This window comes from Mauremys reevesii, unplaced genomic scaffold, assembly GCF_016161935.1.
Source record: "Mauremys reevesii isolate NIE-2019 unplaced genomic scaffold, ASM1616193v1 Contig38, whole genome shotgun sequence".
Lineage (NCBI taxonomy): Eukaryota > Metazoa > Chordata > Testudines > Geoemydidae > Mauremys > Mauremys reevesii.
In genome coordinates this window covers 390483-409225 of record NW_024100849.1, presented here as the reverse complement: position 1 = coordinate 409225, position 18743 = coordinate 390483, and the positions used below count along the sequence as shown (strand labels likewise).

Sequence of the window (18743 nt, the reverse complement as noted above, 5' to 3'; positions counted from 1 at the left end):
TGGGAAGAAAGCTACAGAGGCTCCTGAGATAGTGCTTGGGGTCTGCTACAGCCCCGGATTCTATCTGGATAGGGATAGAGACCTCTGGAAAAACTTTAATGATATAGTATCAGAGGGGTATCTGTGTTAATCTGGATCTGTAAAAGCAGCAAAGAGTTCTGTGGCACCTTATAGACTAACAGATGTATTGGAGCATGAGATTTTGAGGGTGAATACCCACTTTGTCAGACACATGTAATGGAAATTTCCAGAGGCAGGTATAAATATGCAGGCAATAACAAGGTTGTTAGTTCAACCAGGGAGGGTGAGGTCCTCTTCTAGCAGTTGAGGAGTGAACACCAAAGGAGGAGAAACTGCTTTTGTAGTTGACTGGCCATTCACAGTCTTTGTTTAATCCTGAGCTGATGGTGTCAAATTTGCAGATGAACTGAAGCTCAGCAGTTTCTCTTTGAAGTCTGGTGCTGAAATTTTTTTGCTGCAGGTTGGCTACCTTTAAATCTGATATTGTGTGGCCAGGGAGGTTGAAGTGTTCTCCTACAGGTTTTTGTATATTGCCATTCCTAATATCTGATTTGTGTCCATTTATCCTTTTCCGTAGGGACTGTCCAGTTTGGCCAATGTACATAGCAGAGGGGCATTGCTGGCACATGATGGCGTATATTACATTGGTGGACGTGCAGGTGAATGAACCAGTGATGGTGTGGCTGATCTGGTTAGGTTCTGTGATGGTGTTGCTGGGCAGAGTTAGCATCGAGGTTTGTTGCATGGATTGGTTCCTGAGCTAGAGTTACTATGGTGCGGTGTGCAGTTACTGGTGAGAATATGCTTCAGGTTGGCAGGTTGTCTGTGGGCGAGGACTGGCCTGCCACCCAAGGCCTGTGAAAGTGTGGGATCATTGTCCAGGATGGGTTGTAGATCCCTGATGATGCGCTGGAGGGGTTTGAGCTGGGGTCTGTATGTGGTGGCCACTGGAGTTCTGTTGGTTTCTTTCTTGGGCTTGTCTTGCAGCAGGAGGCTTCTGGGTACACGTCTGGCTCTGTTGATTTGTTTCCTTATTTCCTCGTGCGGGTATCGTAGTTTTGGGAACGTTTGGTGAAGATCTTGTAGGTGCTGGTCTCTGTCTGAGGGGTTGGAGCAGATACGGTTGTACCTCAGTGCTTGGCTGTAGACCAGGGGTCAGCAACCCACGGCACACGTGCCGAACACGGCACACAAGCCGATTTTGAGAGGCATGCAGCTGCCTGCCGCTATCCCGCCCCCCGCCCCACTCAGCCCCTCCGCCCACCGCTCTCCCCTGCGGGGGCAGGAGGCAGAAGATTGGTTCTGCGGCAGCCAAGCTTCCCCCTCCCCCACATCTTCCCCCAGCGTGGTGCTTTCCTGCCCCCCCCCATCCCTGTGCCAATGAGCTGATGGCCCTAGCGAGGGGGAGGGGGAAGAGCGGCAGCGTGTACACAGCTCCGTAGGGACGCAGCCTGGGGGAAGGGGGTGGAACAGGGCACATCCCTTCCAGCCCCCGGCCGTGAGCCGCTCAGGACAGGGGGCTGGGAGCACCCCCATGAGACGAGCCTGTAGAATTTGGTATTGGAGAGTTGTCTGGCAGCCTCCTTCTGGTAGACTCCTGAGGGTCACAACGACAGTCTGGACCTATACATAGAATGCGTCCGCCGACATGGACAGGCAGAAATTGTGGAAAAACAGCATTGCTTGCCTCATAACCTAAGTCGTGCAGAACGCAATGCCATCCACAGCCTCTGAAATAACCCTGACATGATAATCAAAGAGGCTGATAACGGAGGTGCTGTTGTCAGCATGAACTGATCTGACTACCAGAAGTCAAGAAAATCATTATTTATTGGGTGATTGTGAAACAATAACTCCACGATCAAGGATTTTATTCAGTGACAGACCTGAAACATACAAATTACAGAGCCAGTCACGGAGCGGCATAAGGGCAGCTGTCGCTGCTAAAGCCAGAAATATCACAGCAAGACAAAGCGTCCCTGCGATGCATCCCATGCGGCCCCCTCCAGTGCGCAGGGCTCCTCATCGGCAGGTGGCTGGAAAACATGCTCCATAGCTTGGAAATTAAGGCGCTTTCTGAGGTGCTGGGACCTGCATGTCACAGCCAGGCCTATCCATGGGCCCGCTTACAAATCCACCGGAAAGCCTGAGTGCACTTGTAATCATTCCACAAATTCCGGAATCTTGGGTCGGTGTGAACACAGTCTTCTCCACCATCGTTCTTTGGATCGTGATTGTTTGGCTCATTCTCCGCCCAGAACCTACGGATCAGAGTGTTAATGTCTCAGGGGAGAACCACAGCCAATTCCTGAGCTCAGTTCTGCTCTGTGGACTCTGTTGTTGGCAGGGGACCAAGACACCCAGCAATGACGGTGAAGCGATGCACCCCAGCCACCTCAGAGTTCTCCACAGCTCTTGTGGCCATGGTAACGAAGGGCTTCTGACGGCCGGGGGTAGCACCTGCCCTGCGCCTGACAGGCCAGCAAAGAGCCAAAGTCAGTGTGTGGCTCCAAACACTGAGCAGCAGCAACTCGGATCTCAGTGCCCAGAACCAGAGCAGGTGGCACAGCACGTCCCAGGCACCCCGAGATGGGAGCAGGAACTGGAAGAGAGGGGCAGCAGGGGCCAGCCATTAACTTCTCCTGGCCCTGCTTATGGGCCTCACCCACAGCCCCTGAGGTCACTGCACCGACTGCAGCTGGCTCGGCCATGGCCCGGCACCACAGCCTCCCGTGCCCAGCCTGACCGAGGGGAGAGCGCAGCGCAATCCCAAGGAGAGCGGGAACCTGCCGCTCACTCCAGACTCCCCTGGCTGCACTGAGTCGACTTGGGGCCAGATCCTCAGCTGGTGTAAATCCCTGTGGTTCATTCAAGTCAATGCCGAGTTACCCAGGGGAGGCTCTGGCCTGGGTCTCAGTGGGCACTGAACACACACTCCGTGTTGAGGCTCCTGCTCTAAGGAAAGGGGCATTAGCAGAAATTCCTGAGGGGATTCACTGCTGTCGTGGCAGCGCCCGGGGGCCTCCCTCAGGATCGGGCCCACTGTGCCGGGTGCTGCATAGACACCAGGGGCCGCACAGACGCTGCCCGAAAGAGCTTTTGACCAATCGTGTAATAAATAATCACGTCTCTCAAGCTTTACTCACCCCCTGCTTGCGTCTGCTCTGTATTCTGTGCCATCCGCCCAGCGCCAGCTGCCTTCTGTCTCCCGGTCGGTGAGTCCAATCCAGTGAGCTTCTCCCTGGGTCTCGCTGGAGAGAAACGCCTGCACAACACAGTTTGCAGCATGTGCAGGTCACCCAAGAGAGGCTGCAGGATGCAGCCGCAGCTTCCTGGGCTGAACAGATTTTGGGGGAGAGGAAAGGGCGTCTGGTGGTGTGAGCAGGGCACTGGACAGCGGGAGACGTGGTGTCCTGCCCCCAACGCTGACAGTGACTAGCTGGGAGACCCTGAGGGAGCCCTGGAGCAGCTCTGTGTCTGCGTCTGCATCTGTGTCACACCAGCCCCCTGCCCTTGCAGGAGGCAAAGCTCGGAGCAGAGAACTGGGTGCAAAGCCTGGCCCTGCCGGAGGGTGGGATTTTCCTCCTCCGAAAGTGCCACAGAGGCCTGGGGTGAGGGCTGCAGTGGGCACGTGGGGAGAGAGGATTCTCTGAGAGGTGCATGGTCCCTTGCACACAAGCCTTCCAGATACAGGCTTCTAGATTGTCCAGCAGGAGCTCAGGCCTGGGGAGAGGGATCAAAGGGGTCCTCACTGGGAAAAGCCATTGGGTTTGCAGGAAATGCTAAGTTGGAAGTAGGGAAAATCAGAAATGAGCCTGACACCAAATCTCCCCACCTCCTCCCGGCACCCCAGATCCTGGCTCTGTTCCTCTGCCCATCTCTGCTTTTAAACTGATGGGTGAATCCTCTGAGTCAGGTACTAAGGCTTCACATCCTCTCCGATAGTTTGCCAAAGGCACATCGCAGAACTGGAACCTCAGCTGCCCCTCCCACCTCCTTCTGGTGTGAAACAAGGCACTGACCCATTATCCAAGCCCCTAGGAGCTTCCTGCACTCACCTGTTCCGCCTGCGAGAGACAGAGGTCAGGTGTAAGTTCCAAGACACACAGAACTGCTCGGCCTCGTCCCACGACTTTTTTCCTTGTGAAAAGTAATAGAGTTTCCCACGGTAAAACCTCCAGCATCCGGGTAACCCCATTTTCAGCATGTCACCTAGGAGCAGACACTGAGGTGAGACGCCCGGGCTAAAGTCACAGGGACACACGCAGGGAGCTCAGGGTTTCTAGTGCTGCATTTCCCCTGCCCTTCAGCTGCCCCCAGGCCAGGGAGTTTCTGAATCCTGATTCTCCAGCATCACAATAAGTAACTTTTGTGGCCACGTGATGGATCCCACAGAGCGCTGCAGAAAGCAGACACCCCGGGGTCACTCCCCCAGCACTGAAATGCAGCTGCATCTGGGCTGGAGCATGGGTGCTGGTCCCAGTGCAGAGCAGCACGGCTCTAACGGGAAAGGGGAGACTCACTGTGTAGCTGAGCTGTCAGGGGGAATTCAGGAGGGGGAATGTAGCTGCCCAAGGTGGAAGATCTCCTGGTTTTGCATCAACAATTTTCATTTATCATAAGTGCTGAAGGTCTCGGGTCTTTGCACTTTGGCACCTCCCCCAACACCCTGCTGGGGGCGCTGGCTCAGGGGTGGTTCTGAAAGTAACGCCCCATACGCTGAAATGCCAGGGTCACTTTCTGCCTGTGACCTGACGGGTTTGGAGCATCTAAGAAGAAGTGACAGCTGGGTGCTCCCATTAGGCTAACGAGGCCTAGGGTGTAATTTAACTCCACACCGATCACCACGGTGTGGACCCAGATCACAGCCACCGGTGATTTTAATGGAAGAGAACTCAGGGCTGGTGAAAGGTGCTGCGTTGTCAGCCTGGGAGCCTGAAATCCTCCGTTCATCCTCAGCACCAGCAGAAGCGGCACCAGCCAGCACTGCAGCTAGTACTTACAGCAGCGACCTTGCACTGCTGCTCGCTGCACTGGCGTTACCCAGCTGGGCTTTCAGCAGCCGGACTCCTGCCTGCGCTTCATCCAATAGCTGCAGAGCTAGAACAAAGTCACAGCGACGTCAGTGGAGATGCAGAACACTTGATTATCAGCACGTGCACTAGAGCAGCACATGCAGGCCCCTGTGTGCCAGGCGCTGTACGGACAGGAGGGGACAGTCCCTGCTCTCAACAGCTCACAGTCAGAATAGACGCAGGTGGGCGAAATAAAAGATTATTTTCCTGCAGGGGACTGAGGTGCAGGGAGAGGTGCCCAAGTTCACACAGGAAGTTTGCAGCAGAGCTGGGAATTGACCCCAGCTCTCCTGAATTCTAGCCCTGTCCCCCGAATCTCCCCAGCCTCCTCTTCCCAATTGCTCCCCCCGTGTGAGCTGTGGTGGGTCGCCTGCAGCATGGGGCAGAGCTGGGGCTGCAAGAACATCCATGGCCCCGAGCCCTGGCACTGGGCTCCAGGCCGGGATTTTGAACAGCCCAGCGTTCAGGCGAGTTCTGTGCCGGGGTTTAGTTCAGGCCCATTTTCTGACTGGACGCTGAATAACCTGATCCATGGACAGGTTTGAATGTGCAGCCCTGTGCCAGACTGTCTGTCAGTTGTGAGACGTGGGCACTAGGGGGCGCTCGGCCTCCAGCAATGGGACTGTGGCAGGTACCCAAATTATTGGAGCTGCACAGGGAGGGCTCAGGGACTGGGGGGCAAATGGAGACCCACGAGTCAGGAGCGGCTCTACAAATTTGGCCGCCCCAAGCAATCATGCCCGGGAGGCGCCCCCGAGCCGCGGGAGCAGCGGACCTGCCGCGGGCGTGACTGCGGAGGGTCCGCTGGTCGCGGGGCTCAGCTGGACCTCCAGCGGCTGCGGACGGTTCGCTGGTGCGGCGGCTCCAGTTGAGCTGCGCGGTCATGCCTGCGGGAGGTCCAGCCGAGCCGCGGGACCAGCGAACCGTCCGCAGTCATGCCTACGGCAGGTCCGGTCGTCCCGGGGCTCCGGTGGACCTCCCACAGGCATGACTGCGGCAGGTCCGCCGGCCCAGCCTGCCGCCCCCTGGGAAAGGGCCGCCCCAGGCGGGTGCTTGCCCCGCTGGGCTCTGGAGCCACCCCTGCCACGAGTGCAGCTCCACTGACGTCCTGCTTACACCAGGGTCTGAATTCGGCCCTGTGTGTCTCATGAGCTGCATCCGTCTTTCCCGCCAATGCAACCCTGACAATACAGGGGCCAAGGTGAAAAATATGGAGCGAAGGGAGCAACAGTGAAAGGACGGAAGATGGTGACCACTAGGCATCCTGCGCAGGAGCCTGGGGCGGATGCAGCCAGCCTGCCACTGCCAGGAAGGGAGCTAGGAGGGAGCCTGGAGCAGCCACCCGTCCCTGGGAACAGAGCCTCCGCTGGCAGAGGAAGGTGCAGAGCAGCAGCTCGTTAGACGGGGGACGGGACCACCTGGCAGGGAAGTGTATGGAGGGGAGCAGGAGGATGCCAGGCACCCACCATCACTGTAGGCAGGAGAGTGCTCAGTTTCCAGGCCAAGGGAGGGGAGCTGACCCTGATGCCTAAGACCCTCGTCCTGCGACTTACTGTCCGAACCCTTTGCTGACGCGTCTGAGGCGTTGTCAGGCTGCAGAGAGACTTGGAGTTTCTGCACCGCTTCTTCAACCGCTTGCAGCTTGCTCTGTGCCCGGAGATCTAGAAATCACACGTCTGCAGGTCAGTGACCGAACCAAACTGCGGCTGGAGACCAGCCACGCGCAGAGAAGGAACATGCTCCGAGTGCGAGGCTGTTCTCTATGACGTCTTTTATTTTAATCTTGGACAGCCTCCCTCCCGAGGAGGGACACCGGCACAGCCAAGGCCCCGTTCGGGGCTCTCTCCTGGTGTATGTCACAGAGCAGGGACCTGGAGCAGCCGGCTTCAGCCTCATGAGAGGCGGCTCCTCCTGCTCCTCGCCGGGCCTGGCTGCCAGGGAGAGCGGCCGAATGTGCTGGAGGGAGGCGCGGCGGGAGAAGGACAGAGCCCCCCACAGGTAACTCTGGCAGGGCAGGGAGTGTATGGTGGCCCTGGGCTGGGCGCGGGGGTCGCTGGGCAGAGGAGACATGTGGGGCAGTCACGTGTCCTCCCCTTTAGATGGTGGCCCCCCAGCATGGGGAGGCACCAGTCGTCTTTGCCACTCACTGCCCCTAAGGAACAGGGGCTTGTCTCCCCTCTCCTCCAAGAGCTCTCCACTCCAGCTCCCTGCTTTCAGCTGTTCGCTGGCTGCAGGGCAGGGACTCTTTGGCAGAGCAAGGAATTAAACCCAGCAGTCTGAGCCCCAGACAAGTGTCCGAACCACTGGGCCGTCCTGTCTCTCCGTAGGGCATTTCAATGGTGCCATGAGGACGCCTGGGGCTGAGGCTCGTGCTGGTGATACGTGGTCAGGAACGGACCCAGCGTGACCCTCAGAGCGCAGGTTGAGCATGTGGGGCTGCCACATGTGATCTGAAGTCCTGAGGTGATGCTCAGGCAGGATGAAGTTCACCCAGCCCATCCCTGACAGGTGGTTGTCTAACCTGTCCTGAAAAACCTCCCGTGATGGGGGTTCCACAGCCTCCCCCGGTGACCTGTCCCAGTGCTTGACCATCGTTAGACTTAGAAAGTTTGTGCCAGTATCAAACCAGCAGGGCAAGATCTTACAGCTCCATTCGAACTCCCTGGAGCAGGAGATTTATTTGGAGGGACACACTGGAAACATGGTCGATATTCTGCTGAAATATGTTCCCCCGCCCTCCCCCCCCCCCAGTCGAGCCAGCTGGCCTGTATGGAAGTTGGCAAACGTTGGGCTTGGAGCTGCAGTTGAACTTACATAGAAGCATCACAGCAAGGAGGGACGTGGCCAGGGCCAGACCCAGGAGGAGAAGGACAGCAGTGACGATGCCCCGCACCCTGTGCCGCCAAGGGACCGATGTCTGGGGAGGGTTTCCTTGAAGGAGAAGAAGAAACGTATCCATGGAAAGTTACAGCTCAAATGCCACTGATCGAGGAAACTCCACCCCCCAATTCCAATACCTGCTCAGCCTCCTAGTCCCCGACTGTGGTTAACAGCAACAGCGGAATGAGGCCAAATAAGGTCAGAACCGACCGGAACTCAAATGAGAAAAGCGACCCTCCCTAAATCAGGAGTGACTCTAGTGCCAGGCAAGTGTCCTGTGAGAGAGATCTGGGAGCAGGATTTCCCCCCTGCCTAAGCATTTCTTGAGAGGGACATTTAGGGCTTGTGAAGTCCAGGCCCAAAGGAGTATTTCTAAGTGCGGAAAGGAACCTAAAACAACTTATGAAATATGAACTCAACGAGGCAGTGAAATGAGGGGAAATGATTCTTTGCAGGAGAAAAGTGGGGCTGACAGCAGCAGTGTGCTCAGAAGGGCCTTTCTACAGCATCCCTGTCTGATAACCCATCCCCAGTATGTTGGGCTCCTCCCCGCAAGGCAGCCAAGGGGCGAATCACAGGGCAAAGCCCGAAGACTGTGTCTCCCCTGCACATTAAAGGGAGAAGACAAGAGCTGCATTCGAGCCAGGATCTATGTGTAGACAGAAGTAAGTGTGCTCGGTGTGCTCTGGATTTGGTCTCCCCAGGGTGAACAGCAGCTGCTTGGATACACAAGACTGTCAGATTCTCCTCTCCCTGAAAGTCTCAGCCTGCCACACCCCCTCCCTGTCTGATCTGGGTCTCAGCCATTAGCTCGCGCCGCTCCCCCATGGGGTGTGGTTCCTGGAACCAGCAGACAACACTCAGATGCCCAGATAATCCCCTTACATTGCAGAAGTGGCTTCTCTCACGCTAACCAAAGGGTGAAGCTGCCTCTCACTAATGTACTGAGTTTACAGTTCTCAGCCTTTCCTGAAACAGATTCTGGGAGGAGCTTCTCTGTCACTGAGCGCACACTACATTTTTCCTTATGTGTTCATAGAATCACAGAATATCAGGGTTGGAAGGGACCTCAGGAGGTATCTAGTCCAACCCCCTGCTCAAAGCAGGACCAATTCCCAACTAAATCATCCCAGCCAGGGCTTTGTCAAGCCTGACCTTAAAAACCTCTAAGGAAGGTGTGACGTTATTGATATAAATTGGGACCATATAGAACATGGGTTGCAACCAAGGTCCTGCAGTGGCACCAAATCTTAGATAAAGGGGGTCATCTAAGGTGTCTAAGACCAGGTTCCGGGTTGCTGGTTATAATTATGCTGTCGGTATGTCTGTATCATTTTTAGTTGAAGTTATGAATGTTGGCTCTATGCTGTCAGTATTTCAAGTTTGTGCTGTGCTTCTGGGGGAAGCCTCCCAGACAAGCTGGTGTTAGCTCTGCCTAGCCTGTTTGATGGCCCATTAAGGACCATTAAGGACACAATGGACCCATGGAGAGAAGGCAGACACGCCTTGTGACTCAGCAAAGTATGCAGGGACTGGCTCATGTGACTCCAGGCTCCATTTTGCTGTAAAATTCCACAGTGAAGACAAAGGGATTCTTACACCTGGAAAAGTCTATATAAGCCTAATGCCTCATCTCCATCTTGTCTTCAATCCTGCTTCTGACCTCTGGAGGGACTTTGCCACAAACTGAAGCTCTACACCAGGGACTGAGGACCCATCCCAGCGGGGGATGTTCCAGAGACTTAATCTGAACCTGCAGTTTACTCCAGCACTGCTGCAAGCCTGAACTAAGAACTTTGCCATTACTGTATGTAATTGATTGCATTTAACCAATTCTACCTCTCATCTCTACCTTTTCCCTTTGTAAATAAACCTTTAGATTTTAGATTCTAAAGGATTGGCAACAGCGTGATTTGTGGGTAAGATCTGATGTGTATATTGACCTGGGTCTGGGGCTTGGTCCTTTGGGATCGAGGGAACCTTTTTCTTTTATTGGGGTGTTGGTTTTCATAACCATTTATCCCCAGGACGAGTGCACTGGTGGTGATACTGGGAGACTGGAGTGTCTAAGGAAATTGCTTGTGTGACTTGTGGTTAGCCAGTGGGGTGAGACCAAAGTCCTTTTGTCTGGCTGGTTTGGTTTGCCTTAGAGGTGGAAAAACCCCAGCCTAGGGCTGTAACTGCCCTGTTTAAGCAATTGGTCCTGATTTGGCACTCTCAGTTGGGTCCCGCCAGAATCGCTCTGTCACAGAAGGCGATTCCACCACCTCCCTAGGTAACCCATTCCAGTGCTTCACCACCCTCCTAGTGAAATACTGTTTCCTAATATCCAACCTAGACCTCCCCCACTGCAACTTCAGACCATTGCTCCTTGTTCTGTCCTCTGCCACCACTGAGAACAGTCTAGATCCATCTGTGATGAAGTGGAACTGCAAAAAACAGCCGCCCCAAAAGCAGAACTATGTGGCCTCAAAAAAAAAAATGCCCAGCCCTGGTGCAGGCCCTTGGAAAGCTGCAGCTGTATCACTTGGGGCAGCGCTTTACTGTGTATACTGACCACTCTCCTCCGACGTGGCGGTGTCAAATGCAAGGGGCTGAGGCCAAGCTGCAGGGAACAGACACACCTGTTCAGAGGGTGGCCAAAGTCAAGCTGGGGGCTCTTAACCAAGAGAGCCCAAATTGCAGCCCTCCAAACTGGAGCGCTGGGAAAAGACCCAATCCCAGTTTAAACCCCAGGGCTATTGGGGTGGCAAAAGGGCCCGGGCTGCATGAACCTTCCCACATGCAGCCTGCAAGCGCCATCTAGCACAACAGACCCACGGGAGGGGGTGAAACTGGACTGTCCTGGTGTAACTCACCCCAAAGAATGGGAGAGATGCTGGGGCACCCATGGAAACGTTGCTGGGTTCAAACTTCCCCAGGTCACTGTCTAAAGTGACCTCGCTCAGTTCGGTCTCGAAGAGGGGAGAGATGTGACAAAATGGGGCTGTTCGTAATGTTTCCTCTGAATACTGTGTGGGTGCCTCCGTTTCTAACCGGACACTCTGTCAACTAGCAACTAAACCTGTTTTATTGGCTGGCTAACAGTCACGTCCAACGGAAAAGTGGGGGTGTGTGCAGGACCCTCTGGCTTCCCCAGAACCCTGCTGTCACCAAGTGTGGGGGAGTCCGGGCCCGGCACCCCCGGCTTCCTGCAATTCACCATGACTCTCAGCCAGCCAGTAAAGCAGAAGGTTTATTTGGATGACAGGAACAGAGTCCAAAACAGGTCTTGCCGGTACAGACAACAGGACCCCCTTAGTTAGGTCCATCTGTGGGCCCCAGGGAGGCCACAGCCCTGTTGGGAAGCCCAAGCCCCCTAGGGGCTCCCCTCCATTTCCCTGCCAGCTCCCAAACTGAAACTCCCCAGCCTCTCCTCAGCCTCCCCGGCTCCTCTCCCAGCCTCTGTCCTTTGTTCAGTGTCCATGGCAGAGGGGTCACCTGGCCTCCAACCCCCCTCCTGGGGTCTCAGGTATCTCCCTTCCCCAGTGCAGCAAGTCCCAGCCATAGGCGGCAGGTTTGTATAATTTTTGGTGGGGCTCAAAATGGTGGTGCCCCCCCGCTCCCGCCCTGTAAGCCGATATAAAATGAAGCTACAATAGCGTCAGTGCCACAAGATTACAAGGGTCAATTAAAGTGGAAAGTCAGAAGCAGCACTTGCCTACTTCAATATACAGTATTATATTTTGTTGCATCTGTTGTGATGAAGTGGGAATGTTCTTAATATTTTCTCTGAATACTGTGTGGGTGCCTCAGTTTCCCCTGCAAGATGCCAACTGAAGGTGTTGGGGACAAAGAGATCAGGTGGCCTCCTTGTCCAGAAGAGACACAGAGGCCAGAGGAGGGTGTCAGTTTGGAGCTGGCTGGGAAATTGGGAGAGACCCAGAACTTGGTTCTGGGCTCCCCACCACAAGATGGACCTGACAGAGGGTTCTGTTTTCTGTACCAACAAGCTCTGTTTAAACTGTGTTCCCGTCATCTAATAAACCTTCTGTTTTACTGTCTGGCTGAGAGTCACATCTGACTGCGGAGTTGGGGTGCAGCGACCTCTGGTTGCCCCAGGACCAGCCTGGGCAGACTCACTTTGGAAAGTGCATGACGTGGAAGGGCATGCTGAATGCTCCGAGTCAGACCCAGGAAGGTGTAAGCTTCTTGCCCTGGAGACAGTATGCTCCAAGAGGAGGCTCCCCCAGAGTCCTGACTGGCTTTGTATGGAGATGTTCTAAAGCATCACAGCATCCCCTTCCACACCGTGCACTTCCCAGAAGTCCGCACAGGCACTGACACTCCCTCCTCCGGCCTTTGTCTCTTTTCCAGGCATTAGGAGGCCACCTGATCTCTCTGTTCTCCAACACCTTCAGTTGGCACCTTGCAGAAACTGATTTGGGAGAAATGAAGTAAAGCTGCCCAAACCGAGCTTGAGCACTCCTGAATTTTGAGGTGTTCAAATCTGGAAGGCAGGTGCTGAGGGTGGGAGAGGGCTGTGGGCTCCATGGGGGAGCATGGCAGCAACTGTCTGGAGCTGAATGGAGCCAGATACGCTGGTCTGAGTGGCACAGTAAGCGGTTTGGGGATTGGAGAAGAGGTCGGGCGTGCCGGGGGGCAGTCAAGGGACAAGGCGCAGGGGGAGTTGGATGGGGCAGAGGTTCGAAGGGGCAGTCAGGGGACAGGCAGCAATTGGATAGGCATGGGAGTCTAAGAGGTTTATCAGGGGACAGGTAGGGGTGCGGTCCTGGGGAAGTTGGGTGGGGTCTCAGGAGGGGGCAGTTGGGGACCAGGAGAAGGGAGGCTTAGATCGGAGCTGAGGTCCCAAGGGGCAGGGGTCTCGGGAGGGGGTAATCGGGGAACAAGGACCAGTGGGGCTTAGATAGGGGGTGGAGGTTCTGGGGGGCAGTTGGGGCAGGGGTCTGGGGAGGGGGCAATCAGTGGGATTCAAAGGGCTCTGGGCTGCTGGCAGCCGCGGGGATCCCAGAGCCCTTTAAATCCCAGCCCCGGCTAGGAGTCAGAGGACTCTGGGCTGCCTGCAACCGCGGGGAGCCCAGAGCCTTTTAAATCCCAGCCGCGGCCGGGAACCAGAGAGCTCTGCACTGCCCGCTGCGGCGGGAGCCCAGAGCCCTTTAAATCTCAGCCGCGGCTGGGATTTAAAGGGATCAGGGCTGCCTGCAACCGCGGGGAGCCCGCAGCCCTTAAAAACTCAGCCGCGGCAGGGATTTAAAGGGCTCTGGGCTGCCTGCAACCGCGGGGAGCCCAGAGCCTTTTAAATCCCAGCCGCGGCCGGGAATCAGAGGGCTCTGGGCCAGGGCCGCCCAGAGGGGGGGGGCAAAGGGGGCAATTTGCCCCGGGCCCCGGGCTCCGCAAGGGCCCCCAAGAGAAGACCGGAGGCTCCCGCCTCCGCCCCTCTCCGGGAGCCTCAGCGCATCAAGCGCCGAGACTCTGGCCGAGCCCCTGAGCCCCGTCCGCTCCGAGCGCCGTGGGGAGGGGCGGGGCAGCTGCCTCCTCGCGGCTTGGAGCTCACAGCCCCGCCCCCTCACCACGCGGCTCTGAGCGGGACGGAGCTCAGGCCCTGCCGGCGACGCGCTCGGTAAGAGGCCGGGGCCGGGGAGAAGCCGGCCGGGGAGAAGCGGGGGCTGGGGCGGGGGAGAAGCGGCGGCCGGGGATGGGCGGGGAAGAAGCGGGACCCGGGGATGGGCGGGAGAAGCGGGACCCGCCGCCATCGAAGCGCAGCCCGGTCTTCGGCGGTAATTCGGTGGCGGGGGGCTCCCGCCGCGGGTCTTCGGGGCACTTTGGTGGCGGGTCCCGGAACGGAAGGGCCCCCCACCGCCGAAGACCCCGGGCCCCCGGAATCCTCTGGGCGGCCCTGCTCTGGGCTCCCCGCCGCGGCGGGCAGCCCAGAGCCTTTTAAATCCCAGCCGCGGCCGGGAATCAGAGGGCTCTGGGCTGCCTGCAACCGCGGGGAGCCCAGAGCCTTTTAAATCCCAGCCGCAGCCGGGAATCAGAGGGCTCTGGGCTTCCCGCTGCGGCGGGGAGCCCAGAGCCCTTTAAATCTCAGCCGCAGCTGGGATTTAAAGGACTCTGGGCTGCCTGCAACCGCGGGGAGCCCAGAGCCCTTTAAATCCCAGCCGCGGCTGGGAATCAGAGGGCTCTGGGCTGCCTGCTGCGGCGGGCAGCCCAGAGCCTTTTAAATCCCAGCAGCCGCCGGGAATCAGAGGGCTCTGGGCTGCCTGCAACCGCGGGGAGCCCAGAGCCTTTTAAATCCCAGCTGCGGCTGGGAATCAGAGGGCTCTGGGCTCCCCGCGGCGGCAGGCAGCCCAGAGCCCTCTGATTCCCTGCCACGGCTGGGATTTAAAAGGCTCTGGGCTGCCGGCAGCGCACAGCAGGGGAGAATCCTAGCTCCAAATATTGCTGGAGCAGAGCCCCTGTCTGTGAATATTCCTGGGGCTAAAGCCCCAGGAGCCCATATAAGTCGGCGCCCATGGTCCCAGCACAACTCCCCTGCACCCTTCCCAGGTCAATAGTCCCCTCTCAGCATTCACATCACACAGCCGGAACATTCCCACTTCCTCACACCTGCCTGGACAGACTTGCGTGGGAAGCGCACAAAGGGGCATATGCTAAATGCTCCCAGAAGAGACCCAGGAGGTGAAGCCGTGTGAGCTTCTTGCCCTGCAGACAGTCTGCTCCATGGGAGAGGAGGCTCCCCAATGTCCTGACTGGCTTTGTGGGGAGCAGTTCCAGAGCATCGCCCGGGGACTCCGTAACACCGTCCTCTTTGGAACCCCCTTTCAGGGAGTTGAAGGCTGCTATCAAATCCCCCCTCACTCTTTTCTTCTGCAGACTAAACAATCCCAGCTCCCTCAGCCTCTCCTCATAAGTCATGTGCTCCAGCCCCCTAATCATTTTTGTTGCCCTCCGCTGGACTCTTTCCAATTTTTCCACATCCTTCTTGTAGTGTGGGGCCCAAAACTGGACACAGTGCTCCAGATGAGGCCTCACCAATGTCGAATAGAGGGGTATGATCATGTCCCTCGATCTGCTGGCAATGCCCCTACTTATACAGCCCAAAATGCCGTTAGCCTTCTTGGAAACAAGGGCACAAGGGTACACCGCTGACTCATATCCAGCTTTTCCTTTGTCGCAGCAGAGAGCCTAGCTGAGCTTGGTGCTTAGCTGCAGCTGCCTACTGAACCTCACATCCTCACCCGAACCCTCCACTTCCGTCAGCCCCATCTCCCTGCCTGTCTCCTGACCCTTCCGGGCATCTTTCATGTGTTCAAATCCAGAACAGCTGCCACATGGCATCTGGATGGCACTGAAACCAAAGTGGATAAATAGGCCCTTGTTCAGCTGATACCTGTACAACGAAACATGAGAACGGCCAGACTGGGTCAGACGAAATGTCCATTGATCCCAGTGTCCTGTCTGCCGACAGTGACCAGTGCCAGGTGCTCCAGAGGGAATGAACAGAACAAGGCAATTATCGAGTGATCCATTCCCAGTCGCCCATTCCCAGCTTCTGGCAAAGAGGTTAAGGACACCATCCCTGCCCATCCTGGCTAACAGCCATTGATGGACCTATCAGCCATGAACTTATGTAGGTCTTCTTTGAACTCTGTTATGGTGTTGGCCTTCACAATATCCTCTGGCAAGGAGTTCCACAGGTTGACTGTGCATTTTGTGAAGAAATACTTCTTTTTGTTTGTTTTAAACCTGCTGTCTATTAATTTCACTTGGTGGCCCCTAGTTCTTTTGTTATGTGAAGGAGTAAAGAACACTTCCGTATGTACTTTCTCCACACCAGTCATGATTTTAAAAATCTCAGGCATATCCCCCCTTAGTCGTTTTCCAATTTCAATATATATTTTTTGAGATGGGGCGGCCACATCTGCACGCAGTATTCAAGATGTGGGCGTACTATTGATTTATATAGAGGCAATATGATATTTTCTGTCCCTTTCTTAATGATGCCGAACATTCTGTTCGCTTTTTTGAAGCAGCTGCACATTGAGTGGATGTTTTCAGAGAACTGTCCACAATGACTCCAAGATCCCTCTCTTGAGTGGAAACAGCTAATTTAGACACCATCGTGTTATAAGTATAGTTGGGATTATGTTTTCCAATGTGCGTTACTTTGCATTTATCAACATTGAATTTCATCTGCCATTTTGTTTCCCAGTCATCCAGCGAAAGCCCTGAGAGGGGCCCCTTGTGCTGGGAGTTTTAGGAAAACAGCCTGGTCCTTATCTCAGAACTTGCTCCATTTATTCCTTGTCCCCGTCCTGAGCCCTGGGAAAACCCTTCTCTGCTAACACAGCTACATCTCCCTGCCCCTGCTCATGGTTAGACGCGTGTGCTCGGGCAGGGAAGGGGCAAAGGGTAAGGAAAGGAGGTGTCACTGTGAAATGGGGGGATGAGATGGGCGCTGTGAGGATTCGACCCTGGTGATCTCCTCCTGGGAGAGGCTGATGGTGGCAGTGAGCTGGGGAGGGGGAGCCTGGCTGGCTTTTATGGCACTGCGCTGCCCGGCAGGAGGCTGGGATGCTGTGCAGGGACTCCCATCTCTCCCCCTGTGCCCTTCTCCCGTTGGGGACTGGCAGGGGAGAGAACGCACTGGGAAGCACTGACCGAGCACCCTCGCCCACTGCCCGTGGTGCTGTCTGGCCAGCACAAGGCTGAGCTCTGGGTTCGTGGTCAGTGGAGCAAGCGATCGCTGCCCAGGATGCTCTGCAGAGACCACAAAGCCAAGGAGAGGCCAGCGGGAGTCCAGGGTCCGGTGCAGCCTCTTGTGCTTACCTTTGGGCTGGCGAGCAGCTTCCGTCATCTGCATGTTCTCATAGATACCCTCATCCGCCATTGTCCTGCCTTCGCGCTGAGCCGAGCCCCTGATCACTGGCCTGTGGGTCCTTTCAGCAGCCTGCTGGGTTAGAGCCACCCTCTGACAGCAGCCCTGGCCCAGAAATAGAAATGGGATGTGATGCCTGGCGGTTGGATGAGGGAAGGAGGGGTAGTGGGAGGTGTGGAGATGAGAGATGGTTGCACGGGGGAGGGAGGCGGAGAGGGAGGGGAAATAGGGGGAGACACGGGTGGATGGGGGAAGGAGGCGTGAGGGAAGAGGAAGACAGCGCTCTGTCGGCAGCACCTGGCCATACGTGCTGGATCTAGGGGGGCTGCCGCACACTCTGGCTGGAAGCGGTTTCCATCACATGCAGGGTTACAGTTCGGTTCAGTGGCTCTCAGCACCCCACTATTCATATTGTTCCAGCCCCCTGGGCCCAGCCTTTCATGGCCCCCTCTTGCGGATGGGGCTCTGGCCAGAGCGTAAAGGCATCATCCCCATGCGCGGCGCGTGCGATTGGCTGTCGGAGGCCGTGCAGCGGAGGGGCTGGGCCTGGGGAAGCCTGGGCCCTCTCCCCTCCTGGGATACCCCCAGCTCTGCCCCAGCCATGGCATCCTGCTCTGTGTCCTGGGCCCGCTTGTGTTGTGGGCCTTCAGCATCATCCCGCTGAAGCACGGTGAGGGGCAGGCTGGGGGCAGTGTGGGGCCAGGCCTGCGTCCTGCTCCTTGCCTCCGGACCATGTCCCCTCCCCCCTGACCGTGGCGCCCTGGGCAGTCACCCACCCCGAAGGCCGGCCCTATCCTATGGGCATCCACGACTGTCCAAATCTGCATCTTTTTCCTACGTGTGACCATCCACGGGTGGGAGTTCTGCTGTCCAAAGGGACAGACCCTGCTCACTGCTCCGGCGGTAACATGGGATGAGAGGGGGCACGTGTGGAATCAAAGGTTAGCGTGTTACACAAGCATCCTGGTGAGTACGAGCAGCACTGGTACAAGCAGCCAAGTGGGCACATGCCCAGCGATACACAAACGTTGGTGGCTGAACGCCGACATGACTTTGTAGCGTAGACACGGCCTCGGCCGCCATCTCTGGGGCTGTACAGGAGGTTTCCAGGAAGGACAAGCAGCCTTGCTGGCTTTTTCCTCTCCACTGATGACTCCCAGTTTGTCGAGTTTTGCTGGGAAACTTCCCCAGCCAGGCTGAGTTCGCCCTCCAGCTCCCTAGGTGAGACCAGTCCCCACATGCTCAGCTGTGCTCTGGCTGCTAGTCCAGGGCTGCTGCCTGCTGGGGGCGTGTCTGGACGCTGGGCTAGGAGACGACAGTTTGGAGTTTAGTGTAGTTGTGTAACCTGCACCTTGAGCCCTGCACCCCTTTGTGGGGAGGGGAAATCCTGGGACCGACGCAGCCTGACTCCTTCCTGAGGAGGATCCCGGCCAGCAGAGACCAGCCCCTCTGCAGTGACTGAGGAGTCCAGAGTCAGCTCTGACCCTGAGGATCATTCATGGAGTTTGTGAGGCCATCAGGGAATTTATTTTGGGGACCCCCTACTCCCTGAACTGTGTCCTCAAGCCAGGGAGTGACGGTTTGGGGATTTTATAACCTGCTGCTTATTAAACCTGTGGAAGGACTTACCACCTCCTCCCACTTCTGAGTCCATTGGGTTGTACTGAACCCAGCCAGCCACACGGCTAAACCACTGCAGAGACGACCTTGTGGTCATAGGTCATCAAAGGCCCCAACAAAGTACGGTACCGACGGGACACTGATCTTACATTTCATACATCAGGTCCCGTGACGTGACTGGGGAAAGTCATGGGTATTAGCAGTGTTTTACCCTGTTATGGTATGTTTGTCTCCTGTTTAATACAATTACTGTGTTGAATACATTCTAT

At 56.4% G+C, this 18743-nt stretch overlaps 1 long non-coding RNA gene across 1 annotated transcript; it reads right to left on the bottom strand.

Moving 5' to 3' along the window:
• Positions 1-5084: 5084 nt before the first annotated feature.
• Positions 5085-8024, bottom strand: LOC120393927. Its single transcript, XR_005592164.1, has 3 exons — positions 7911-8024; positions 6650-6757; positions 5085-5121 (listed from the first exon to the last, which is right to left on the bottom strand). It is a non-coding gene; the product is annotated as an uncharacterized LOC120393927 (long non-coding RNA).
• Between the last annotated feature and the right edge of the window lie 10719 nt (positions 8025-18743).